The 27,218-nt window shown below is 38.6% G+C and overlaps 1 long non-coding RNA gene and 1 pseudogene across 1 annotated transcript in view; one reads left to right on the plus strand and one right to left on the minus strand.

Annotated features, from left to right (window-relative positions):
- The window catches only part of LOC134731074 (uncharacterized), a 145,953-nt gene that overhangs the window by 7,252 nt on the left and 111,483 nt on the right, over positions 1 to 27,218 (minus strand). The gene's annotated exons all lie outside the window — the stretch shown is intronic.
- On the plus strand, positions 5,400 to 6,340 carry LOC100974051 (14-3-3 protein zeta/delta-like; annotated as a pseudogene).

Raw genomic sequence — 27,218 nt, forward strand, 5'->3', positions numbered from 1 at the left:
CAATGCCCAGACACAGACGAACATCCACAAGTATCAAGATGACCCAGGAAAACATGACCTCACTAAATGAACTAAATAAGGCACCAGGAATCAGTCCTGGAGAAACAGAGATATGTGATCTTTTAGACAGAATTCAAAATAGCTATTTTGAAGAAACTCAAAAATATTCAAGATAACACAGAGAAAGAATTCAGAACTCTGTCAGATAAATTCAACAAAGAGATTGAAATAATTACAAAGAAATGAGCAGAAATTCAGGAGCTGAAAATTGCAGCTGGTATACTGAACAATGCATCAGAGTCTTTTAAAAGCGGAAGAAAGAATTAGTGTGCTTGCAGACAGGCTATTTGGCAATCAGCAGCCCTCGGGCTGCTCTGTTTACAGAGTAGCCATTCTTTTATCCCTTTACTTTCTTAATAAATTTGCTTTCACTTTGCACTGCAGACTCGCCCTGAATTCTTTCTTGCATGAGATCCAAGAACCCTCTCTTGGGGTCTGGATCCGGATCCCCTTTCCTGTAACATTAGCATATCAATTATTCTCATTAAAAAAAAAAGTTTTTAGTGTTTTCCAATGTATTAAATAATATTAAACTAATCTTAGTCTACTTTCAAATAACTCCATACCACTTCACATGTTGTTCACATACTGTATAACAGAATATCCCCAGTAGCTCCCTCTCATACCTTGTGAAATTGCTGTCATTTATTTTACTTATCCGTATGCTAAAATCACCCATCACACTCTTACTATTATTACTTTAAACAAAGACATATTTTAATTTACTTATCAATTTTAAAAAATTATGCCTTCATTTATTTCTTTCCTGATGCTCCTTCCTTCTTTATGTAAATCAAAGTTTCCAGCCTATACAATTTTCATTTCATTATCCGTTTTTACCTTTCTTCTAGGGCAGAACTGCTGGTGATGAATTCCCTCAGTTGTTGTTTTTCTAAGAAAGTCTTTAATTATCTGTAATTTGTAGGGCAATCTAACAGGGTATAGAATCCTAGGTTGGTGGTTTTTCTTTGAACTCTTCCAATATTTTAGTCAACTCTCTCCTTGCTTGCATGGTTTGTGACAAGAAGTCTACTGTAATTCTCATCTTTTTTCCTTTCTATGTAAAGTATTTCATTTTCTTTGGCTTCTTTCAAGATTTTTCTCTTTGTCTTTGGTTTTCTTCAGTTTGAATATGATATAACTGGTTGTAGTTTTTTTGGAACTTTTCCTGGCTGGTGTTCTGTAAGCTTTCTGGATCTGTGGTTTGGTATATGTCATTAATTTTGAGAAATTCTCCTCTACTATTACTTGAAATATTTCTTCTGCTCTGTTCTTTCTTCTCCACTGCTATTCTAATTCCACATGTCATGTTAGACAAAGTATCCTACGTTTCTGAGATAATGTTTTATTATTATTATTTTTCTCTTTGTATTTTATTTTGGGACATTTCTATTGACCTATCTTCATGCTCCCTATTTTCTTGGTGTTCAACCTACTGATAAGTATATCATAGACATTCTCCATTTTTGTTGTAGTGTTTTTGTTTTCCAGCATTTTCTATTGATACTCTCTTACAGTTTCAATGTCTTTGCACAGCTTCCCCATATTTTCTTGCTTTTACCTATTTTTTCCATTACATCCCTTAACATATTATTCATAATTACTTTACATTTCCTGTTCTATGTCATATCTGAGCATGGTTCTGATGCTTAGTTTGTGGTTTTTCTTGTCTTTTGGCGTGACTTGTAATTTTCGGGTTAAAGCTGGACATGATATGTCATGTAATAAAAATTCAGATATTTTTTCTAGGCCTTTAGTGTGTGGTCTTATCTTAATTTGGCTAAGAGCTCTGCTGTGTTTTATGTTTACTGTAGCTGTGGGTGCCAAGGCCTTTACATTTCTCTTGTATCCTTATTTTTGTCTCCTGTGTTATTTTGGGATTTCCTAAAAACTCATTCTCAGACACAATTTGCATCTTGCAGCTCTTTCAGCTACTATTGTTGTAGTGGAGCCCTGTTGGCATGCTGGTAAAGTGTGAGGAAGAAGGGATATTCTATAATCATATAATTAAATCTCAGTTTTATCAGTGCGCCTGTGTCCCAAGGCTGTGTGACCTATGCTTAGATCTCTTAGTCTTTTTCTTCCCCCTTAGATGAGACAGAAAGGTCAGAGGGGGCCAGGGTGGGAGAGATGCCCTTCCCCCAGATAAGATAAGACTAGTAATGTCATTTCCCCAAAAGAATAAGGCCTTTGCTCTGGAGAATACTCGGTGTGCTTGTCACAATGGTTACTCCTCCCCTCCCTTGATAAAGCCAGGGGAGAATCTTTCTTAAGTTTTTCACAGTAAGGATCTGGTATAGTTCCTGAAGATAAAACCCACAAAAATGTAGGGCCCTCCTAGCAGCATAGCATCCCTCCACCCCAGGATTTCTCACTTTCAAGCTAGTCTATATTCAGCTCCAGCAGTTAATTAACATCACAAGTTAAATGTCCCCACCAAGTTATGGCTACAGTGGCTTTTTCTTCAGGTAAGCAGATCTTGGCTGTGACTCGCTGGATTTGCCTATTTTTCCAGATTTGGGCCAATCTCAGTTCTCTAATGCATCCAAGAAAAAATGTTGAGTTTTAGTTTGTTTAGTCTTTTCTTGTGGTATGAACAGGAGTGATGACTTCCAATCTTTACTTGTTGAAGCTGAAACTAGAAGTCTTAGGTTTTCATTTTTATAATTATATTTTTATTTTCGTGATTTCTGGGTACTTTTTAAATGGATGGAATGTAATATCCTCTAGAATGTTTAACATTCAAAACAAATTATAGGAAGATCTTAAAATAAGTAAAATGTGTCTTGCCTCCTTGTGTATTATTCCTTTCATTTGTGGAGTAAGTTGCCATTCTTTTGAGTTGTAGGTCCTCTTCAAATGTTTGGTTATATTTGCCATTCAGGATCCCTGCTCTACTTTATGTAGATGCCATGTCTGACTACAGAAGACTGTTTCTGAAATCTTTGAGAGTTTGGCTGGATATGCTACTGAAGAGGTTGTGCTCGATGCTTTGCATTTGGGGTAAAGAATCTGTTTCTCCTAATACATTGCCCTGATTCTCCTTCCAAATGATAAAATCCTTCATCAGCAAATACATGAATAAGTGGAGGTTCCACCAACCTTGTGCTCTAAAAAAGTTTTAGTTAAGCATCCTGATTATTTTCCCAGAGCCCTTTTATTTTCTCTAATTTCATCATACCTGAGACTAAACAACCTCTGAAATTATCCTCTCTTTTAATTATCTTTTTTCAATGTGTTTTGGTCTGTGCCCTCTTTCTTTCATACAATTCATCAATGTTCTATCTTTTAGAAAGCCTTCAACATTTTTGATTTGCTGCTTACTCACTCTTATTTTGTTGTTTATATAAATTGCAAATGACTTTTATTACAATTTGGGATTCATTAAGGTCATTTTTCTGGAGTCAGTTTCTCACATTATAAACCCATGTTTGTTAGAATGATTTTCTGATTAAACTTATAACTTCAACAGATTAAAAACAGTCATCATATCTCTATCCCTATAAATAATGATAGCTTTAACTTACAGATCTACATTATATTAATACATATATGAATAAATGAAGTATATATAATAGCTATGCTTCATCCTGTTTTTGAGTTACAGTTATTCTGGACTTATATCTACACAACTAATGGCAATATCCTTTCCTTGGTTTGGGATTAAATGAATTGGGAGAAAAAAAGAAAAGAGAAGAAAGAAAAAAAATCTTGAGAAGGAAAGAGGTTTCTATTCTTCGCCACCACTGCACAGAAAAGGAAGCTTCCCATTTGTCCTCTGGCTTCTCCATCCTTCTGCCCCATCACACTGTTCTTATGACACTGGACTCATTGGTTATGACCTACACAGATATGGCATAACATTTCCTTCTGTTCTTTTGCTGCCTTCCCTTACATGGAACTTCATTTTTCTTCCTCTGGGTGTAGGGAAGCTATTTTCAATCTAAATAGACCAGCTGCTCATGTAGCCCCACTTAATCACCAAGCCAATGTAGAGAAGGCAAAGCATATGTACGCATCATATGTGATATTGTGTCTAATTTGTTTCCATCTTAGGTTCTATTTAGTGATCTGGTGGAGTGACCCTCACTACCACAGTCTATAATCTGTAAACATTATATGACCCCAGTGATTTTTTCCTTCTTCTAGGTATCTATTAATGGATGGTATGAGGAAATATATTGTTATTCTTCCTTTTAAGTAAAACCTTTCTGAAATGAACTACGAGTATGTTTATTTAGTTTTTATTTTATAATCATGAACTTAACTCTGCTATTCCACTAGGCACGGAAGGGAATAAGAAAAATATGGAACCCAAAGGGATTGCAGTAAGACCACAAAGATTATAGGACACTGTGAGCAAATAGGGCGAAGAAGTTCTCTCCTGACCTATAGAAAGAATGGTCTGGTGATGAAGATAAAACACAAGTCCAATTTATTAGAGTTGTTCACAGTCAGCAATGGTGATCTACTTGCTAGTCTTACCATTCCTGGACCCAAAGTATGCCCTGGCTTCCATGATATTCATGCCTTCCTTCACTTTGCCAAAGACTACATGCTTGCCATCCAACCACTCAGTCGTGGCTGTGCAGATGAAACACTGGAAACTGTTTGTGTTGGGTCCAACATTTGTCATGGACAAGAGGCCAGGACCTGTATGTTTCAGGATTCTCATCATCAAATTTCTCCCCATAGATGGACTTGCCACCACTGCCATTGTGACATATGAAGTCACCACCCTGACACATAAACCCTGGAATAATTATGGGAAAGCAGAAACCCCTATAACTAAATCCTTTCTCTCCAGTGCTCAGAGCATGAAAATTTTCTGCTGTGTTTGGAAATTTGTCTGCAAACAGCTTTAAGGAAACTTGGCCCAAGGGCTCACCAGCAATAGCGTTGTTGAAGAACACAGTGAGGATGACCGTGGCTGGTGGCAGGGGGCTGCAGGCAGTGTTGGCATCTGCAAAGCCTAACTTTTTTTGAATAATCCAAATTATTTGACTACTTTTCTTTCTGTTTGCTGGTCTTAAAAAATTCAAGCAATCTCCGCTCAAGCCATTCAATACCTTGACAGAGCCCCAGTCATATCTGAATGAATTTTACCCAAGAACCAGAAATTTAGCCTATGATTAAAACATTTGCTTTAAGAAATTAAATTTCTAAAAGCATTTAAAATAAAATGGAGTGATCAGAAGCTTGGAATCATTACTATTATTATTCCTGCTTTTTTTTAATTAGATAAAACTTACATTAACCATAAAAGAAGACTTGGGGACACAGTCTCAGCCTCACTGCTGCTGCCACCACCGTCCAGAGACTGCTGAACCCCTGTCCATCTGCTGCCACCACCCACTCTGGACACAGAACATCCAGTCATGGAAAAAAATGAGCTGGTTCAGAAGGCCAAACTGGCTGAGCAGGCTGAGCAATATGATAACATGGCAGCCTGCATGAAGTCTGTAACTGAGCAAGGAGCTGAATTATCCAATGAGGAGAGGAATCTTCTCTCAGTTGCTTATAAAAATGTTGTAGGAGCCTGTAGGTCATCTTGGAGGGTCATCTCAAGTATTGAACAAAAGACGGAAGGTGCTGAGAAAAAACAGCAGATGGCTCGAGAATACAGAGAGAAAATTGAGATGGAGCTAAGAAATATCTCCAATGATGTACTATCTCTTTTGGAAAAGTTCTTGATCTCCAGTGCTTCACAAGCAGAGAGCAAAGTCTTCTATTTGAAAATGAAAGGAGATTACCACCGTTTCTTGGCTGAGCTTGCCGCTGGTGATGGCAACAAAGGGATTGTTGGTCAGTCACAACAAGCATACCAAGAAGCTTTTGCAATCAGCAAAAAGGAAATGCAACCAACACATACTGTCAGACTGGGTCTGGCCCTTAACTTCTCTTGTTCTATTATGAGATTCTGAACTCCCCAGATAAAGTCTGCTCTCTTGCAAAGATGGCTTTTGATGAAGCCATTGCTGAACTTGATACATTAAGTGAAGAGTCATACAAAGACAGCACGCTAATAATGCCATTACCGAGAGACAACTTGACATTGTGGACATTGGATACCCAAGGAGACAAAGCTGAAGCAGGAGAAAGAGGGGAAAATTAACTGACCTTCCAACTTTGTCTGCCTCATTCTAAAATTAACACAGTAGACCATTTGTCATCCATGGTGTCCCACAAATGGTTTTTTGTTTACAATTTATGGCAGATTTGTGTTACTTCTATTTGAATTTCTATATTTCCCATGTGGTTTTTATGTTTAATATTAGGGGAGTAGTGGCCAGGCACAGTGACTCATGCCTGTAATCCCAGCACTTTGGGAGGCCAAGGCGGGCAGATCACCTGAGGTCAGGAGTTTGAGACCAGCCTGGCCAACATGGTGAAACCCCTTCTCTAATAAAAATACAAAAATTAGCTGGGCATGGTGGCAGGCGCCTGTAATCCCAGCTACTCAGGAGGCTGAGGCAGGAAAATCGCTTGAACCTGGGAGGCGGAGGTTGCAGTGAGCCAAGATCGTGCCATTGCACTCAGCCTGGGGGGCAAGAATGAGACTTCGTCTCACACACACACACGCACACAAAATATATATATATATGTATATATATGTGTGTGTACATATATATACACCCACACACATATATACATATATATACATATATATATATATATATATATATATTAGAGGAGTAGAGCCAGTTAACATTTAGGGAGTTATCTGTTTTCATCTTGAGGTGGCCAATATGGGGATGTGGAATTTTTATACAAGTTGTAAATGTTTGCTATAGTACTTTCGGTACATTGTGGCTTCACAAGGGCGAGTGTTAAAACTGCGTCCATATCTAAGCAAAGAAAACTGTCTACATATTGGTTTGTCCTGGTGGGGAATAAAAGGGATCATTGGTTCCAGTCACAGGTGTAGTAATTGTGGGTACGTTAAGGTTTGGAGCACTTACAAGGCTGTGGTAGAAACAGATATCCCATGGATACCGCATGTTAAACCATGTATATCTGTGGAATACTTAATCTCACTGTGCACACCTTTGACTACAGCTGCAGAAGTGTTCCTTTAGACAAAGTTGTGACCCATTTTACTCTGGATAAGGGCAGAAATGGTTCACATTTCATTATTTGTAAAGTTACCTGCTGTTAGCTTTCATTATTTTTGCTACATTTATTTTATTTGTATTTAAATGTTTTAGGCAACCTAAGAACAAATGAAAAAGTAAAGATGCAGGAAAAATGAATTGCTTGATATTCGTTACTTCATGTATATCAAGCACAGCAGTAAAATAAAAACCCATGTATTTAGCTTTTTTTAAGGTTTTTTGCTTTTGTGATTTTTTTTTGATACTTACCTAACATGCATGTGCTGTAAAAATAGTTAACAGGGAAATAACTTGAAATGATGGCCAGCTTGGTTTAATGTCTTATGAAATTTTCATGAACAATCCAAGCATAATTGTTAAGAACACATGTATTAAATTCATGTAACTGGAATAAAAGTTTTATGAATGGACTTTTCAACTACTTTTTCCACAGCTTTTCATGTAACTTAGTCTTTTGGTTCTGAAACTTCTCTAAAGGAAATTGTACATTTTTTGAAATTTATTCCTTATTCCCTCTTGGCAGCTAATGGTCTTTTCCAAGTTTAAACACAAAGTTTATCATAACAACAAAAATGCTACTAATATCACTGCTGTTTGCAACCATGTCCCAAGATCCCCTCTCGAAGTTTATCGTAACAACAAAAATACTACTAATATCACTACTGTTTCCAACCATGTCCCATGATCCCCTCTCTTCCTCCCCACCCTGAAAAAAATGAGCTCCTATTTTTTCTGGGAGAGGGGGAGATTGATTGGGAAAAAAAAAAAAAAGGAATATGTTCCATTTAAAATTTTGGTATATGGCATTTTCTAACTTAGGAATCCACAGTGTTCTTGGCCTATCATGACGCTGGGTAGCATTAACTATGTTTTGTGCTTCCAGATCACTTTTTGGTTTCTAAGAGTTTCTTGATACTCTTACAGCTGGCCTTCAATTTTGGTCCCTTGTTCTTTCTATGTGTCGAGGGCACAAGATTACCTTCCTTTTTTAGCGTTCTGTCTTGTCACCAGCCATTCCTACTTGGTGGCCACGTACTTGGAAAAAGGCTGCATGATCTTTCTGGCTCTACTCAATATCTAAGACACCGTGCTTCCTTTGCTCACATCCCACAAACTACTTCCCTCATCCTATTTACTGCAGCAAATCTCTCCTTAGTGTGTCTATCTCCTTTTAAAACCTTACCTATCCTGAATTGTCTGTCATTGTCTGCCTTTAAAATCCTTCCTCTTTCTCTTCCTCTATTCTCTAAATAATGATGGAGCTAAGTTATACCCAAAGCTCACTTTACAAAATATTTCCTCAGTACTCTGCAGAAAACACCAGACAAAAATGCCATTTTAAAAGGTGTGTTTTTTCTTTTAGGATGTAAGCTCCTCAAGAGCAGGGACAATGTCTTCTGTATGTTCTATTGTGCCTAGTACACCGTAAATGCTCAATAAATATTGATGATGGGAGGTAGTGAGTCTTGATGATAAGGGTGAGAAACTGAAATCCCAAATGCTGTTTTGTTGCTTGTTTTATTATGACCGCAGATTAAATTGGGGACTATTGGCCCTTTTGGATAATTGTCCCAAATATTACATTCAAATAAAAGTGCAATGGAGAAAAAAAATAGGAGACTTGGAATTAAAAGATTAAAATGTACTTCTGGCTCTGCTGAATCACTTTAGGAAAGTTGAATAATATCCCTTAGCCTATTTTTTAAATCTATAAATGGTTGCATTAACTGTAAGTTTCCTAAAGTCTACATTAGCTCTAAAATTATTTTATCTCTTGCATGAAGTTATTATGCTCCAAATATTTAAGGGATTACAGGTTTAAGATAATATAAACATATATTGTGAAATGCTGGCCATTTATTGAAATGGGTGTAATGAAATCTGTTGTTACACTGGGGGCAGGGAGCGAGAAGGGGGTGGATATCATACTCAGTGAAAGCAGTGACATTGAATTAAACAGCAAGTTTTCCATGTTTTTACTTGATCAATTCAAAAAAATCTCTTAAAGGCATATGAAAAGGTCACTGCAAATCTCACATTTCTGCTATTCTGTTATGAAGAACCCACTGAAAATATTTTGAAATAGCCACTTCGCCTGTGGAAAGTTTACAGAGTAAATTGACAATATGTCTTCGCTGGCAGAGGCAACCCATGAACCTGCAACAAGCCAGTTTATCACTTTTTGTTTATTTTATTTTAGATAGATGTAGCTTGAAGTGTTTTTATTTTTAGTATGAATAATAAAACTGAGGGTGATAGGAATCTGTTTGGCTCTGAGCTACCACCACTGGAATTACCAGGACTTTAAAATTCTCTCTTGCAATGGGAGATTGCTGGGCCCTTACACAATCTTCTTGGGAGCCGTTAAAATGGTCCAATTAGAGCTGTTTATCGGTTTTCATTGTGACACCTCCTGACCTTTTCTTTCCTGCACCTCAAGCCTCTAGCACAATAGTTATGCCCTGTCTTCAAATCCTAGTCATGCTGAACCCTGGGGCCTTGATGGCTATAGCACCCTATCCTACTTGACAGGAGAAGAAAGGGACAATTTTCTATCATTGCTGTCATTATTAATGACTTTCCTATGAGTTAGATTTACTGTTTTTTTTTTTTGCATCTTTGGTGAACTGGGATCAACAGGTCATTGCATGTGGATCAGAAAACAATTGATTGTTACAACTAACTATATCTGTCCCACTAACAATCAGCTTTAGAGCTTTCTTCAAGTACCTTGCCGATCACTTTTCTGGATAAGTCTCTTTTGTCTCCTTATTTCTTTAGAGTCAGGATTCCTAGGTACTGGGTTCTTCTTCCTCAGCCTTAACATTTTCCACAGGGGTCCTTTGTACTAGCTTCCAAACAACCTGAATAGTGCTTGGTAGTGCCAGATCCTTGGAAATAGATATGCATATTAGCCACCATCCCACTCCACCTTGACCTCAGGAATCATGATCCTAGTAAGTCAGAACTTTCCATGTGCAACATGAGCTTGTTATCAATCCCACAAGGACCAAGAAAATGGATTCTAATGATTTTTTAAAATGATATATTGACAAATTATAGTTGTATATATTTATGGGGTAAAAAGCGATGTAACGATTTTTGAATGCAATGTGGAATGTTTAAATCGAGCTAATTAACCTATTCATCACCTCAAATATTTGGCATTTTTTGTGATAAAAAACATTTGTGGTTTACTCTCTTAGCTATATTGAAATATGCAGTATTCAGTGATTAGCTATATTCACCACACTGTGCAATAGATCTCAAAAAACAAACAAACCACAACAACAAAAACCAAAAACAAACTCATTCTTCCTATCTAAGGCTTTGTACCCTTTGTTATCATCTCGCCAATCCTCCACCATCCAGTCTCAGGTAAACACCTCTTCCCTATTTGTTTCTATGAGTTCAGTTGTTTTAGACTCCACACGTCAGTAAGAACATTCAGTATTTGTCTTTATGTGTTTAGCTTATTTCACTTAGCCTAATGTCCTCCAATTCCATCTATGTTGTCATAAATGACTCCAGGGATTTTTCATCTTCCTGTAAACGTTCAGAATTTTTCAAGCTTGGAAAACTATATAAAATATTTCTTTCCAGTTCCTTACTTTTCCCCCTTATCATTTCCTGGAGTTAAATACAACCTTCCTTTTGTTTACTCTCCACACCCAAGCCCCAATTTCTATATTGTGATGATGATGATAAAAGTATTGATAAGTAGATGAATAGATAAATAGATATGTGTGTATTTGATATAGGATAGATATATTTGATATGTATCTTGCTATAGCAAGAATGTCCTAGGGATATACAGATAAATGGAATCTTAAGATTTGCCCTGTTTGCATGTTGTGACAGGTACAACTGATAAGCCTACAGCCCCCTCTACTGGGAGGATTTTCCCAGATTTATCATATGCACCTCAAGCAGGTGGTCTTTGTAAACTTGCTTTGAGTACTCTTGATCATGCCCTAATTAACTTAAAATCCCACCACTGTTCTGATTTATAGGATGCTACATGGATCCAAGCATCTAAAGTGCATGAACTCTGTTTATCAATAAACTCCATTTTCACTCACTCTGAAGATTTGGCAATGGATTCGAAGTCCATGTTCACCACAAACATACCTTTATTTATCTTTCTATCCCTCTTGAACATCTGATGTCACTAGCTCATGAGATTTCTTAGGGATAGCATCTCATTAATTGATTATTGGACATAATGTAGTAGGTGTCTGTCATGTACACCATAATAAGAAGATCTGTAGATACAGAGAAAGATGTGAGGTACCTTGTTTGGTATGTTTCCCTATTGACTTTTGCAAATACTAAAAAACAAACATACAAACAAAAAAACAACAAAAAAAACACAATGCAACACATAGGGTAGATGACTTTTATAATTTGTGTTCTGAAACTACTTAATAGCTCCAAATAATACCTTTTTCTTAAAAAGAGGACATGAAGTTCCCCAAGCATTCTCCCAGACCCTTAAGTCAACACAAGCTGACCAAGTATTGAGTATTGAGACTAAGTATTGAGAATGCTGTTCTTCTCTGAGGCTCTGACTTGTTACAGGAATGTGGTTTCTGCCAACTCTCCGAGGATGGAGAACTAAAATTCTGTCCATCATCCTCATAGGTTTGAGGTTCCCAAGAACGAGAGCAGTGCTATTCTGGGAGGCTTTTGGGTTGCAATGGAAGGAGCCTTGGGTGAGTTATGAGTGAGTTGGGGAATACTATCTTTAAAGAAGCATTATTTACTTCTCTCCTGGGGGTAGAAAAGTAGAAATGACAAATGGAAATTTTTTAAATGATAAATTTTAGGTTCCTTGGATCATATTAAATGAAAAATTTCAAAACTGTAGACTATATGTATGTACCCAAATGCATACTTGTGCAATGACTTTAAAATTAAGTAGACAAAAAGGTACATGCAGAAATGGAAATTACAACAGTCACATGATATAAATTATGTCTTTTAAATATTCATTAGCAAAAATGATCTCAATCATCATTATCATTATCAATCATCATCATCATAGTTGACATTTATTGGTCATTCATTATGTTTAACTCTTCTCTGTTTCTTTGCAGGCAACAGCCAAGTTGGAAATAAGTTTGGCTGTTAGAAATAACCTTTGTTAGAGGTCTAACAAAGACAAAACCCACTGCTTTGGTATTGGGGAGCAAATTTTGTTTGTGTCATTAAGTTGATGATAGTACACAAGAAAATAAAAGCTCCCAATAAAAACATGGAGCTTTGCCGGGCACGGTGGCTCATGCCTATAATCCCAGCACCTTGGGAGGCCGAGGCAGGCAGATAGTCTGAGGTCAGGAGTTCGAGAGCAGCCTGGACAACATGGTGAAATCCCGTCTCTACTAAAAATACAAAAATTAGCCAGGTGTGGTGGCAGGCACCTGTAATCCCAGCTACTGGCAAGCTGAGGCAGGAGAATCCTTTGAACCCGTGAGGCGGAGGTTGCAGTGAGCTGAGATCGCGTCACTGCACTCTAGCCTGGGTGACAAGAGTGAGATTTCATCTCAAAAACAAAACAAAACAAACAAAAAACATGGAGCTTGAGGTAGATTTCAGCTCAGCTCAATTATATGGGTTATGTAGATAGTATTGTTTGAAGTCTCTAGAAATAGGCTGGCAAAGACAATGTACAGAACAAAAGACAGAGTTTTAAGATAAACTTTTCCTTTCCTTCCCGCCTCCCTTCCTTGCTCCCTTCCCTCCTTTCTTCCCTTCTTTCTTTCCTCCCTTCCTCTGTTTTTTTTTCTTTTTATTTCCAAGAACAGATATTTAAAATCTGTAGACCTTCTTTATGATCTTTGGTTGGTCCTTGTTTGGTTCTAGGATGGGCACCTCTTTAAACTCTATAGCATCAATCTGTTTGCTCTTGAATTGTTATGAACCAGGAGCCATATCTGAAAGGAAAAAGCCTTTTTGTTAATAACCCTCAAGAAATGCAGTATATTCAAAGAGACCAAGAATAAACTACTGTGAAGCTGGCTGTGTAGACAGCACGAAACAGATGGCATAAACATCTCCTTAGGAGTGGAAAATTAGTGTTAAATTATATACTGAATCAGGGCAGAGGTGTTTCAATGATTATCCTTCTCTAATTCTTTTTCAAATTAGATTTTCTTAAGTTATGGCCACTTCCTTTGGAACATCTAGGAAAGGCATACATTACACAGTGCCAGGACCAAAATACTAAAGCAGATCCCACCTCAGCCCTAAGTCTGAGGCTGTTTATATAGGGTACTAGCTCTTTCTGGCACACTGGCTCTTTTGATTATTAAAGTCAACTTTCAGGAAGAGTTCCAAAGGTAACTGTCATGAATGTGACAATGACAGAGAGCTGAAAGTTAATCTTTCCAACATTGCTTTTATTTGCTTCTTAACAGAACAATATTTTAACCAAAGGAATTGAAACTTCTATTCTGGAATTTTAAGTCTTTTTGGAGAGTTTGTAAGGGATGTATATAGATGGGGCATGAATTCCTTTTGAACCCCCTTTCTTACCCTTCCTCCTTTCCTACTGAATTCATATTATATAGACATCTATCAACAATGCAGACAAATAATTTGAATCCTGGTTCGGCCATTTGCTACAAATATGCTCTTGGGCAAATTACTGGACCTGTCTCTGAACTTTCCTCATTTGCAAAATATGTAAGGACTAAAGTAAGTAATCTATAAGGTGTTATATCTGTCCCCTAATATTAATTCTTCATCACACATGATAATCTTTGTTTTCCAGAGATTAATTGAGTGGTTCTTCTCTTTACTCCACAGTCAAAATTAAACCGTGCCAAACCACTTATTCATTCTCTCACTTCCATACACCAAAATTTTGCAACCTCTCTTGCATTAAATTTTGCAAGAATTGCAAAATGATTAACATTCGGAATATTAGGCATGACTTTAAGTAGTAATAGCAGAAAAAGGAGGTCCTTATCATTCAAAGATTATCATTAAATTATTATATTTAAACTATAACTTTAACATATCATTTCAAGGGCTATTGCTAAGGTGGTTTGATAGGAGCAAAAAACTAGTTGAAAAGTCAGATGGAGGGATAAGGGAACTAGATAGAGGGATAAGGGAATAAAATAAGAAAATGACAAATACAGCAAAAGAGATCTGAGGACCTTATGAGATGGTGAGGAGGACAGAGCCGACCTACATGTGACATGCCAAAATCATGTTTGGGCTTCTAGGTGGCAGGGAGCAGGCGGGGATGCTATGCATGGTGTTGAAGATAAGGACTTTCCCAACTGAAGAGACTATGAGAAAAATGAAAGGATGGACATCCTTTTTATACTTGTTTAGACTGTTCCAAAGGCTGGTCTTCCGGGCATTTCTGTCTCAATATATGCAAAAGCAAAACAAAGTGGCAGAGATAGTTACACATTTCGGTCTGGAAGTACATTCCTGTTACAGAGCACCCATTGCTTTGATCCAGTATTGTTCTTCTTCTATTTTTTTCCCCCAAGAATCCAAGCAGATTACAATGATGAAGACTCTCCCTTGAGAAAGCCAGAAGGCAGGCATTTCTGCATGCTTGCTCTTTCGGTCGACCTTTGTTAGAGATGATTTGACATTTTCTCTACTTTCAAACCCCAAATTAAGTCTAGGCCTCTCATCAGTCTATTTTCAAAATCATGTCATCTTATTTTTCTTGCATGAAACACACAGATGGGTTTTTGTGATAAGGCACTCATTTCTAGCCTCTTTACACTTCTCCTTCTTGTATGCAGTCAAGGGCACATTAAAAAATTATCAGCAATTTGTATTGCAGATAATTCAGTCACTTGAATTTGTATTTTCTAATCTTAGGCATACAAAAGAAAAGATAACATGAAACAAGTTCTTTTATCATGGCAGGGTTTGCTTGGCATGCAATATATAGTTCATCTAATTGCTCATTCAGTAAAGAGTTGCTGGAGTAGGTTGGGGCAGCGGATAGACTGCAATGTTACTGTGTACTTTGCTCTAAGTGAAAATCAGAAAGGGGGATAATTAATTTTCTTAGGGTTGTATTATCAATTACTGTGTTCTCTTTTCCTTTTTAGATAATAGCCATGGTGTTTGTACCAAATTATTTCAAGAGACTATGTGGCATGTGTAATGAACAGTATCTAGAAATGGAGAGGATCGACACAGTGCACGAGGCTCTTTATGGAGACAAGAACTGCAATCTTTATTGTAAGAGACTTCCATTCTCGGGCACAGGAAGTTTCCAGAAGACTGAACCCATCTAATGTGCACTGGGTGGAGGAAATATGGTTTATATTAAAGAAGTGTCCCAGGTAAATACACAAACAGATGCATGAGTCTCAGAGGTATAGATCTGGCTACTGATTAGGATCAGATCATTGGCTGGAGTCTTATCTTCAGCATCAAGTGAACAATTGAGATTTTGCTGGGCTAGGTTCTCCTCCATACAAAAATTATCATCTTGGTTCCGGAATTTGGATTTGGGAATGGACAAAGGTCAATAGCTGTACATTATATATTCTGTGTCTTGTGTCTGCAAGGAACAACTAACCATTTTCTAGAATCATAGGTAGTCCTAAGAAGTTAGAAGCAAAATTATACTGTCTTGATCATGACCTTACTTTGTATTTTCTCAAAATTTTCTAGCTACAGTTTCAACAACATACATTTATATTTGTTTGGCAATGGCTCCTACTACTTCCTCCAGGATTCCAGGGAGTTTGAGAGTAGATGCTTGCATCTTCCTAGTGTTCTGCTCATGTTAAGGACATATTAAATGCTTATAAAATGAATGAACACATAAATGACTGCTAGCCCATAAAGCTCTTAAAAAGTACAGAAAAGGTCAGGTGTCTTTTGTAGAGTCAGCCAAGATCTCCTGCCTCGCTGACTGATTTTTCATCCAATAAACACATATTTGGTACCAGGAATAATGAGAGGGTAGATTAACACATGGTGATCTCTTTGCTAAATACAGGGCACATTGGAAAGGGGTTATGGAGTAAATACAATGAAGAATAAGCATGCTTTCTGCTTTTAAGCAACCATAATCCAGTGAACTACACAAGGACATAAACAAAGAGTTAATAAATGTGCAAATTATTCTAACAGAAGTGTGTCTATGGTTCTCTATGAGTGGAGATGAGTCAGTCCAGGAGGTTTGGAAAGGTGCTAAGAGGAGGTAAAATAAAAGCTTTAGCCTTGACCTTCAAAGGGAAGCTAACTTGGCAGAAATGGAGATTTGGGGTAAGGAAACCAAATGGACAGACAGAGAGGCAGAAAAGATCCAGTGTTCAGTTCCATGCCTTACACCATACCAAATGAATGAATGAATGAATATCTGCCTTGCATAGCACATTAACTTCCCAATGATCCTCTGCTGCATATGCACAAACATTAGAGAATTCTTTTCAGGGTGTTTCCCTATTACAGCCATTTGGGGATGTGAGAAATTACATTCAACAGCCCAGAAAACTACCCCCAGAGCTTTCATTAACATCTGTGTATCATCTCCTTGTGCTGGTAAATATCTCTATTCAAATCTCCAGTCACTCTGCCCCAGTTTTAAAGCTGGCAAATAAAACTCAAGCACTCATCAGAAAATAAAATATTTACCCAGCACACTACCTCAGACAAAGTTACTGTATTGGTGCACCATTTTAATAACCATTGAGCACATGAATTTAATGAGATAAAGGATGTATTTTATCCAGAACATAAAGATGTACTGATGGTGATCAGAGGAAATGTGGGAGCCACTTCTCCAGCTAAGGTCTCCCCATTAGGAAGGGGAGAGCATCACAGTAAAGTGGGTATGAGCTGCTGGGGCATTTGATTATTCTTTTTTCTTCCTTTCTACGCATCAGCTGTGTCTACTTTTAGATAATCTGGCAAAAACCTTATTACTATGTACTGGACCCTGAAGGAGACCTGGAAAGTGATCCAGAAAAAAGAGGAGCTATGAGCTCTCTGTGCTTTTTCAACGTATACAACCTACCATCTGCTACCTCTGAAGCCAGAGTGGACATTGAAGAAGAATAAGATTATTTTAAAATTTATTTTGTGCTTTAATTCAGAGGAGAAGAAAAAGGCTACAACAACTCTATATTCCTGTTACTACTGTGATTCTAAGTGCTCTGGCTTAGTGGGAATTTGAGGCTCTCTATGAAAAGGGTCCTGGCCATTCCAGCATCTGCTCTTGTCTTTGAACTCTACTTGCATTTTCCCAATTAAGCCACATGGCTTTAAAATTTTATGCTTTTGTGTATGCTGTTCTCTCCTCAAAGACTCCTATGCATCCTGCAAAACCCATCTCCAAACCTAAATCCTAGAGACAGAGAAGAAACTGAATCCCTCTACCACCCTTATGGAGTATCGTTGCTACTGGTATGCATGGTATATGAGGACAGGGAAAGTGTTTGCCTTGCGAATTACCCCATCTCCTGCACTCAGAACAGCTCTTTTCATAGAATAAATGCTCAACAAATATTTGTGGAATTAATAAATAATCAATGCTGGAATTTATTCAAAACATGGAGATTTTAAGCTTGCTTTTGTGAATAAGCTCCCTTACCCTCCTTGGCCTGGCTTAGATCATATTCAGACGGATGAATGTTTGGTGGAGTTCTCCAAACACTCCCTGATTTATTCTCAGCTCCCTGATTTATTAAGCTTGCACCAACTCAGACGGCTGAGCTCTCCCCACCCTCCACCGCATACATATTGCTAAGTCCCAGGAGAACTGCATTACACATACCACCTGCCTCCCACTCCCCTCCCTGTATTCATGGTTTTTAGTAATATTAGTGAGAAGAAATGTTGCTGCCTTCAAAATGGTGAGTGAAAGTGCCAAGCCAGTGAATGATATGCAGAGGTCTTCCACCTGCCACATAAACAACAAGAAGAAATAATAGAAGTAAAAGGTACGTCTCCTCCAGAACAAGTGCTCACTGAGTATGTATCCTGCAAAGGAGAGCAAGGCGACTGACTATGTAGGACCCACCATACGCCCGTGTGATCCAGCTCAGCAGAGGGATGAAAGGAAGGAGGGAGGCCTGGGGCTGTAGGAAAAGATTTCTGGAGAAGGAACATGGGACAGAGTTAGTCTTAAAAAGAAAGGAAAGCTTCAGATGCATAAACAAAGTGGGAGAACTCCAGGTAGGGGCTGAGTCTGTGAGTATGCTCTGCAGACAGATAGGCAGACAGACACAGTTTGTCCCTAGGAGATGGGTAGGTCACATGGTCCCTGCTGCAGAGCCATAGGAGACAAAGTTAGAGGGAGAGACCAGAACTGGTAGGCATTGAATGCTGGAGTAAACAGTTTGGGCTCCACCTAACACAAGTTAGACACCATTTTCATTTGCTCTCTGAAGCCCCTGTGCTCTAAGACGGACTCTCAGTTGTGCTGACAAACATTTCAAGATAGAGCCTCAGAGAATATATTCTCAGTTGCTTTTCCTCCAAGTCTGAGTCCTTTGCATCATCCCTCCCCAGCGGTCCCAGGAGGCGAGTATCCTCACTCATTTAGGGACAAATACCAGTAGCTGCTGTAGGTGATACTTTCTCTTTATTAGCAAAGCCAATTTCCAGTGCTGAGTACCTAGAGGCACCCTGTGGTTTTCCTGTGTTTCTTTTACTGTCAAGCACAGAGATGACGGTGGCAGTTCTGGCCTGGATCCTGAGAAGAGTGACTGTATTTTAAGTTCCATTTGGATGCAAAGAGACAAGGAGGCAGATTTTTTTTTTTCATTCTGAAGTTATTGATAGGAAAACCTCACCGGCTCTGCTGAAGCTGGGGATGTTTTCTAAAATTGTGAAATTCTGAGCTGATGCCAGTGTCCACAGAATCCCTGTATGCTAATTTATGGCGGAGCTAGAAAGTGCAATTTTGAAATGCATTTTCAAATCTGTGGTGTTGAGTGAAACATTATTAAGTGTGTATTATTACCTCAGTAGATATCAGTGATGGTTTAACTATCAGAAAATTTCACAGCATATGTAATATTATCAAAATGAATCAATACCTTAACCTCGAGGCTGATTCCTCAATTACTGTAACTACCAGTTGCTAATTTGAATGCTTTTTACACTCTGCTCCCCCTTTAGACTGTCCACGCTGCCCATGTGAATACAACTGAGAGCACAAATAAATTGAGCGTGAACAATTAGACTATTCAGCTTTGGGTGATCTAAAGAGAGATGTGAACTACCATTACATGGCATAGTGATTTTGAATCTCTGGGCTGAGGCATGACTCTGGCTTACTGAATCTCTTAGTCCTGCCAGGAGTAGAAGCTGGGATTTTTAAAGACCTGAAGTAATTCTAAAGCATCTGATGTTTTCAAATGGTAATGAAGAGTTTAGCCAAGATGCTTTACATAGCATCTAACAGAGCTATTATCAGCTATGATGTTACTCAGTGGGGCTGCCATTTAAAACTGCTTTTTTAGGGCAGAGAAGATCTAGCTTTGAATGGTGATTGAAGGACACTAAGCTTCTGCCACTGCTGGGAGAGGTCTAATTTTATACTGTAGTGTAGGGACATGGCTCTAGCCAGAGGACCTTGTGCGATTAAACATGGTTGGGGAAGACACAAGACCACTCTGCTTTGCCTTCTTTTTTGCTGTAGCCTGAAGCCAGTTTGCTGCCCTTGGGGAGGAGATAAAATCTGAGTGGCAAAATAACTGAGCTCCAGAAAACAAAGAAATAAATCTGGCAGTTTTCAGTGATCCTGCAAAGCAAAACAAACCAGGGATACCTCACTGACTAATAACAAAAGAAAATTGCATCAATTATAATTAACCTACTGTAGATAAAGACCAGTGTTTTTGGTTTTGCTCTTCTCATGAGATTCCTAAGGTAATGGAAACCTAGGGAAATAACAGTGTTTGCTGGGCCCAGGTTAGTGGCATAAATCTAAATGTCAAGCAAAGTTGGGCAGGTAAGTGAATTAGTAGAGAGCAGGATTTGTCAAACTCTAATATTCATATGAATCACCTGGGATCTTATTAAAACTCAGATTGCTGGGCCTCTTCCCTGGATATTCTGATTGAATTGTTTGGAGTGGGGCCAGTGAATTTGCATTTCTTTTTTTCTTTTTTTTTTTTTTGGTGGGGGTGACGGAGTCTCGCTTTGTTGCCAGCATAGGGTGCAGTGGCATGATCTCGGCTCATTGCAACCTCCACCTCCCAGGTTCAAGCAATTCTCCTGCCTCAGCCTCCCGAGTAGTGGGGACTACAGGTGTGCACCACCACACCCAGCTAATTTTTGTATTTTCAATAGAGACGGGGTTTCACCATGTTGGCCAGGATGGTCTCAATCTCCTGACCTCATGATCCATCTGCCTCGGCCTCCCAAAGTGCTAGGATTACAGGCGTGAGCCACGGCACCCCGCCCTGAATTTGCATTTGTAATAAACTTCCAGGGGATGCTGACCTGCAGCTCTGTGAGCTACACTGTGAGTAACACAGGAAGGTGAACAGGGCTAAGAAGATGCTATATTGAAGGGTCTGCTTCACTAAAGGGAAGTGGAAGTGACTTAATTTCAGCCAGTTTCTATGCAAGGACAGAGGCCTACTATTATTGCAAATCATCTGAATTTTGGTGAAATTTTTAGTTGCAAGAAGCCAATTTGCTATTTTTGCTTAAAATTCTGAGACCCATCTGTCAGATAGATGTGGTCAGTAGGCCACCAGTTTAAGACAGCAGGCCTTGTTATGATTACTGCAAGAGGAGAGTGGGCATTATTTAAGGGAGTGTTGTGAAATGTAAATTATAAAATAATAAAAAGCAAAATTCTCAAAGTGTGGAGAAAAATATAAACTTTCACCATGTGATTCCTACACTTTGATCTCTAAGAGGCTCTTTCAAAACCTCAAGTAAGACAAAATGCGCAGTATTCTTTTCTAAAGAATGAACATGGCCTTTCATACAATATGTGAACAAGGAAATTGTGCATTAGACATTTCCTGTGTGTATCTTAATTAATTACCCTGAACTGAGACCTGTGCTTATTATGGGCATGAATGCCTCTATGGGGGATGTTGGCAAATAATGTTTTGTTTTGTTTATTTCTGTCGACAGCAAGGCCAATTAGTACATCTGTGCTGTATCAGGAAAATGTGAGCTGAAATGAGAGTGACATTCAGAAAAGATTTCTTTTCAAGCTCTATGTCTTTAGGAAGCCTCCGTGCAGTGACCTTATACTTGGAATTCAGCTTTCAGCTGGTATATCCAGCATTAAAGGTGACAGGGAAAATAAAAGTCTTCCTTCCAAAGATTGTGTGTGCCTTTGGCAAAGGTTATAGATGTGATGCCTTCGAGCATCCTTCTTCATGATGGCTCTGTCGCTGGAAATGGGCAGAGAAGAGAAAAAATCCGCAGCAAGCTAAAGCTGTTTTCAAAGTAATGATTGTCAAATCCTGTAGCTCTTGAATGCAGAACAAGTGTGGGTTTCATATTTACATCCAAATATCTGGTTTGCTTATCATTTTGTTTCCTTCCTCTTCTATCTTGTCATATTTATGTAGATATAGGATTAAAAAAAAAACCCAGTGTGAAAAAAAAGAGCAAAATACCCCAGCCTCACAATAACAAATTTTTGAGATTAGAAGCAACTCATTAACTTACGCTGGTCCTGGACTTTTTCCCCAGCTCACCTTGTTTTTTGGCCAGGGATAAGAGAAGGCAGGAGCATAACATGTGCCCTTTCAGTCCACTGTCACTGCCTGAAGGGATCCAGATGCTTCTAAACATGGCTGATTACAGGTCATTGTCATTATTTTCGGCAATTATTCATTCACTGCCCAGGGTAGGCCGGGAATTGGAGGCAGAGACAAGAAGTGACAAAAATGCACTTTCAGATTTACAGTCCTTCAGATTGATTTGTTATGCACCAACACTCCTCTCTGATTGCTCAGGTCATTTCAAGCTTTTGGCATATTCACAGTGCTCCCATCTACCCGTTAGAACCCCACTGAGGCCAGACAAGGTGGCTCATACCTGTAATCTCGGTGCTTTGAGAGGCCAAAGTTGGAGAACTGCTTGAGCCCAGAAGTTCAAGACCAGCCTGGGTGACATAGTGAGACCCCATCTCTACAAAAATAAAATTAGCTAGGTGTATGCATCTATAGTCCTAGCTACTTGGGAGACTGAGGCAGGAGGATTGCTTGAGACCAGGAGTTGGGGGTTACAGTGAGCTATGATTGTGCCAGTGTACCCCAGTCTTGGCAATAGAGCAAAATCCTGTCAAAAGAAAGAAAAAGAAAGAAAAGAAGAAAGAAAGAAAGAAAGAAAGAAAGAAAGGAAGGAAGGAAGGAAGGAAGGAGGAAGGAAGGAAGGAAGAAGGGAGGGAGGAAGGAAGGAGGAAGGAAAGAAAGAAAGAAAGAAGAAAGAAAGGGAGAAAGAACTCTACTGACCAACTCAAATTATTTCTGTTCTTTGAAGATTTTCATGGCTACCTAGGCTAATGTTCTTGTATTATATTAGTAATATAATATTTCCTATATTGTATTTCTTGTAATATATGTCAGTCATTCAGTGGAATACACATTGGAGTGAGACCATTGTGGGTTCCATTCCTGACACTCCTGCTACTAATGACTTGTATGCTGTTGGACAAGCTTCATCACATTTACCAGCACATTTCTCATGTTCTGTTGTCAATTTAGAATCATTAGCAGCCCCTTTTACATTGTCTTCTGTATAGAAGGGGGAAAATCTGTAACAACAATACCCAGAAACATTTTCCCTATATGGTCCTAAGATCGATTCCATTATGTTTGTGAGATTTAAACATTGGATGAGAAGGAGAGCACTTCTTCTCTGGTGGTGGTTGCAGGCAGAAACATGGGCAGATAAGAATGTCATAACCATGACCCAGGGTACCTGGAGAAGTACCCACACAGGTGACACAGACAGTGAAAATCCCTGACTGCTCTTTCTTGTGGTTGTTGTTGTGTGAATCTTCCCCTGGACGAACACCTTTAATTCCTGCCTTAGTGCCACAGGTGATGAGATCCTGTGCACAGGTTTCTTGATTTTGGAATTCCACTAGAAGCTTCTCTGATTTTCAGCTCCCTTATCCAGGAAGAGATCCCAACAATCGTGCAAGCCTCTAGTTCCTGTATAAAAAGAGTTTTACTTGGGCTAGTTGGAGAGTCTTTGGTTTTCTTGACCAAACCGTGAAGGATACAAAGTCTCAATCCCTCATTAGCAAAACAGAGATTAAAAACATACTCACCCAATAAGGTTATTGTGAGCGTAAATGCCTGGCATGATATCTGCCACTCAATAATTCCTAAATGCCTTCTTGAATTAATAGTGCAAAGCACGTGGGCCAACACTCTAGCACTTGGCTCACAGACTTCGTTAATTAATGCAGTGCCCAGCCCTGTTCTATGTTCATATGTTCATATGTTCATGAATACATATGTACTGATGGAGTGGTTCTTGAGTCTGGGCTGGCTAATTTCTATCATATCTGCTACCATGTTTCATGTCATAGGTGCAGAGCCCTTGGGGGAGTCCGCCAACCACTCACTTGTAAGGTATCTTGATAAGGCTACAATTTGGGATTAAATCCTCCCAAATAACAACTAATAATACCATGTTTCCTAAAATCAGCAGCAGTGATATTTCACTGTCTTCTCGCCTTTTTTCTAAAATAAAATGTGGGTTATGACTGTAGACTTAAGCTGTGTACAGGTGAAAGCAGTAGGTCTCAAGATCAGTTTCGATGTGGTGGTGGCCTTTTGGATGCCTACAGGTATCATTTCATCATTCTATTCATTAGTCAATAAAGAGAACAATAGAAATAAATTGTGTTACTTTTTATTTCTATATAAAGTGCAGTGATTCTTTTGCACTCTCCATAAATGTAACAGCTGTGATTTGTACTGACATTTTTAAAAGCATCTGCATTTAGAGGTTATTGATGCGGCACACTAACTCCTAGGTGATGTGAATTCTAGAAGCCAAACAAGACAAGTATGGGATACCAAGCAAGACACCATCCTTTTGGAAGAATACTTTTTGGCTTGTTTGCCCCCTTTAAGCTGGGGTAGTCCCTGTGGATTAAGCTCTCTGCAGGAGAGCTATACTTTATTTCCTGATGCAGGTGTCTTGTTTAACCTTCATGCACTTTACCCAAAGACACATCCCCTCTGGTCAGCAACGTTCTATTTCTGCTAAAACTCAGTCTCCAGAGTCATACTGACTTGGCTCAAACACTGTCTTCACCAGTTAGCAGCTGTGTGACATTAGGCAAGTTAACTGAATCTCTCTGTGCCTAGGTTCTTTTCTGCAATAAAGAGAATGTGAGAATAATAATAGCAACTGAGTCAGAGAACTGAGAAGAATAGAAAGGATATATATGTAAAGTCTTTAACATCATCGTTTACATAAAAAGCACTCAAAAGTTGTTAGCTTCTATTATTATGGTAGGCAATACCTACATAAAATAGCTTACATTTTGGGGAGAACACTTGCCATATTCTAGTAACTTCGCTAATCACGTAGAAAAATAGAATGTGAGTAAGATGTGGTGTTTCTCTCTTGTCTCAGGAAGCTCACATCCAGTGGGCAGATACGAACCACATGTAAAAACTCAAAATACAAGGAAACAAACAAACAAACAAACAATCTATGTGCTTTAAATTTTAGAAGGGAGGCAGAAATTTGAGTGGGTGTTAGGGACAGGTGGAGGAAAGTCAACAGAGGACCTCCAAGTAGACTGGAAGTTCCCAGTAGGGTCAAGTCTCTGAGTTACCACAAGGTACAGTAGCAGATAGTGGAGAAAGAGGCTGCCAAACGTTCAAGTCTTACTGGGGAAAAGGGTAAGAAAAGCATGGCTTAACTCAAGAAGTAATATGCCTAGGAGATAACTGTTAGTTTTTACTGTGGTTAACTCAACTAGAGAGATTGAGCATCATGCTGCTTTGAAATAAAGTGCTAAGAACAAGAAAATTAAAAGGACCTTACTGCTGTAGTTGTCCTTCTTTGCAACTTAACAGTCAAGCTAAACAACTTAATAGATTTGAGCTCTTGTTCTCTCTTCCTTCTTTCCAATGAACAATTATTTCCTTCCGTGTTCTGGAATAGGCCCCATATGAAGAACAAAATACTACAGGGGAGGTGTATGAATAAAACAATGAATAATCAGGGGGTGAGTGCAAACCCTCAATGACCAGAGATCTAGCAGAAAGGTAATAGGGAAAAGAGGCAATGATAAATGCCCTGTGTGTATGTGTACATACAATCAGCCCTGGTAAAAACATCACTATACACAAATTGCGTGGTTTACAACTTGAGTATGCTGACTGAAAAAGCATAGGTCCAAATAATTAGGATTTCGGAGCTCTTCATTCATCTAAAATACAGTGGGCATCAGTTATGTATCAACATAGTGCTTGGCACCAAATGAATATTCAATGAAATTTGTTTACTTCTCCATTTTTGTCACGGAGTCTAACTACTTTGTACATTATCTCATTGAAGTTCTCACACCTATCCTATGAAGTAGGCACTATATCTAGCTCTGTTTTACAGATGAGGAAATAAAAAGTTGAGGAGAGTAAATAGCTTGCTCAACAGTACACAGCTATTAAGTGAAAGAGCAAATATTTGAGTCCAGACAATTGAAACCAGAGCTCAAGATATTACTGTGGTGTTCCGTATATGGCCTCCTATGATCTCTGTGCTTTAGGGCCAACAGCTGTGGATGAGACAGACATGCAGAATATGTTGTATGCATTTAATAAATGCCATAATACAGGTATGTAGAAGGGTCTGTCAGAGAACACAAGAAGAAAATAGTAAATTTCTGAGCAAGGTAAGAAAGGTTTCCTTGAAGCAGTAACACTACAACTGAAGTGTAGGGCTGGATAGTTCTTGGCAGCTGTGGGTGTTAGGCAGGAGTATGATGTTAGGAAAATAGAGAAAACATCAAGAGGATGTGCTCATGCATCCTTGGCAGCAGGCTCAGTCAACATCTATCAAAACGTAAATGGGCCATGACTTTTGTATCTGTAATTTCACTACTAACTGCAAAAGACTAAAAAATGCACAAAAATGCTTATCTGAAATATTGTTTTGAAGTAGGGAAAATAAATTATCTAAATGTTCAACAACATAACATATACAAAGTAATTCTCTTCCGTCATTAAAAGTGAAGATGAATGTCCATCTACAACAGATCACTTAGTAGCAAGGATGAGTAAAGATAATCTCATATATAAAAAATTGAATGCAAATACGCTACTGGCATAGAGAAAAGCCTGGAAGGATTTCCCTAAAATGTGAAGAGGAGGTAGTTAAATTGGGGGTGTTTTAGTTTTCCCTTTCACTTTGTTTGGATGGCTTGCATTTTGACAATGACATGAATCCCAAAACATTCAGTTATAAAAGAAAAAAGCAAAGCAAAACAATAAGCTTAGGAGAACAGCAACATAAATATTAAGCAAATGAATTACAGAATAGGTCTGTTGGGATGAGGCATAGAAAGAGGTAAAAAGCAAAAGGAAAAAAGTATCAAGGTGCCTAATATATCTCTTTCTGTACATATAACTGATGACTTTGGTGATGATGTAATTTAAGGAAGTAGAAAGTTTCAAAGCTAAGAAAGATTATCTGTTTAGGATATTACCAAACTGCCATCCCATAGACTTTTAATTCTTTTACTCAGGGCTACCCTCTGTGTGCCTTGTCTTACAGAGGACTACAGATGTGCAGATATATTGATCCTCTTAGCCTTTGGGGCAACATATAGGGCTTTGGACAGCAGAACTCCTGGGCCAGGAACCACTGGCGTTGGATTGTAGCATCTGTTGACTCCAACAAGCCATTACAATATTTTGTTCTATGTGAGTTGTGAGGTGAATAACAATTGGGACCACTGACTAAAGAGACCATTTTATGTGCCCCATTGCTTTGTGAAAAGTGTAACTGGAACCCAGAGAAGTTTAAAGACCTTCCCAAAGTTATGTAGCTCATTAGATAAGTAGGCCAGTCACTTATTCAAGTAGAAATAAG

This window comes from Pan paniscus, chromosome 8 (genome assembly GCF_029289425.2).
Source record: "Pan paniscus chromosome 8, NHGRI_mPanPan1-v2.0_pri, whole genome shotgun sequence".
NCBI classification, from domain to species: Eukaryota; Metazoa; Chordata; class Mammalia; order Primates; family Hominidae; genus Pan; species Pan paniscus.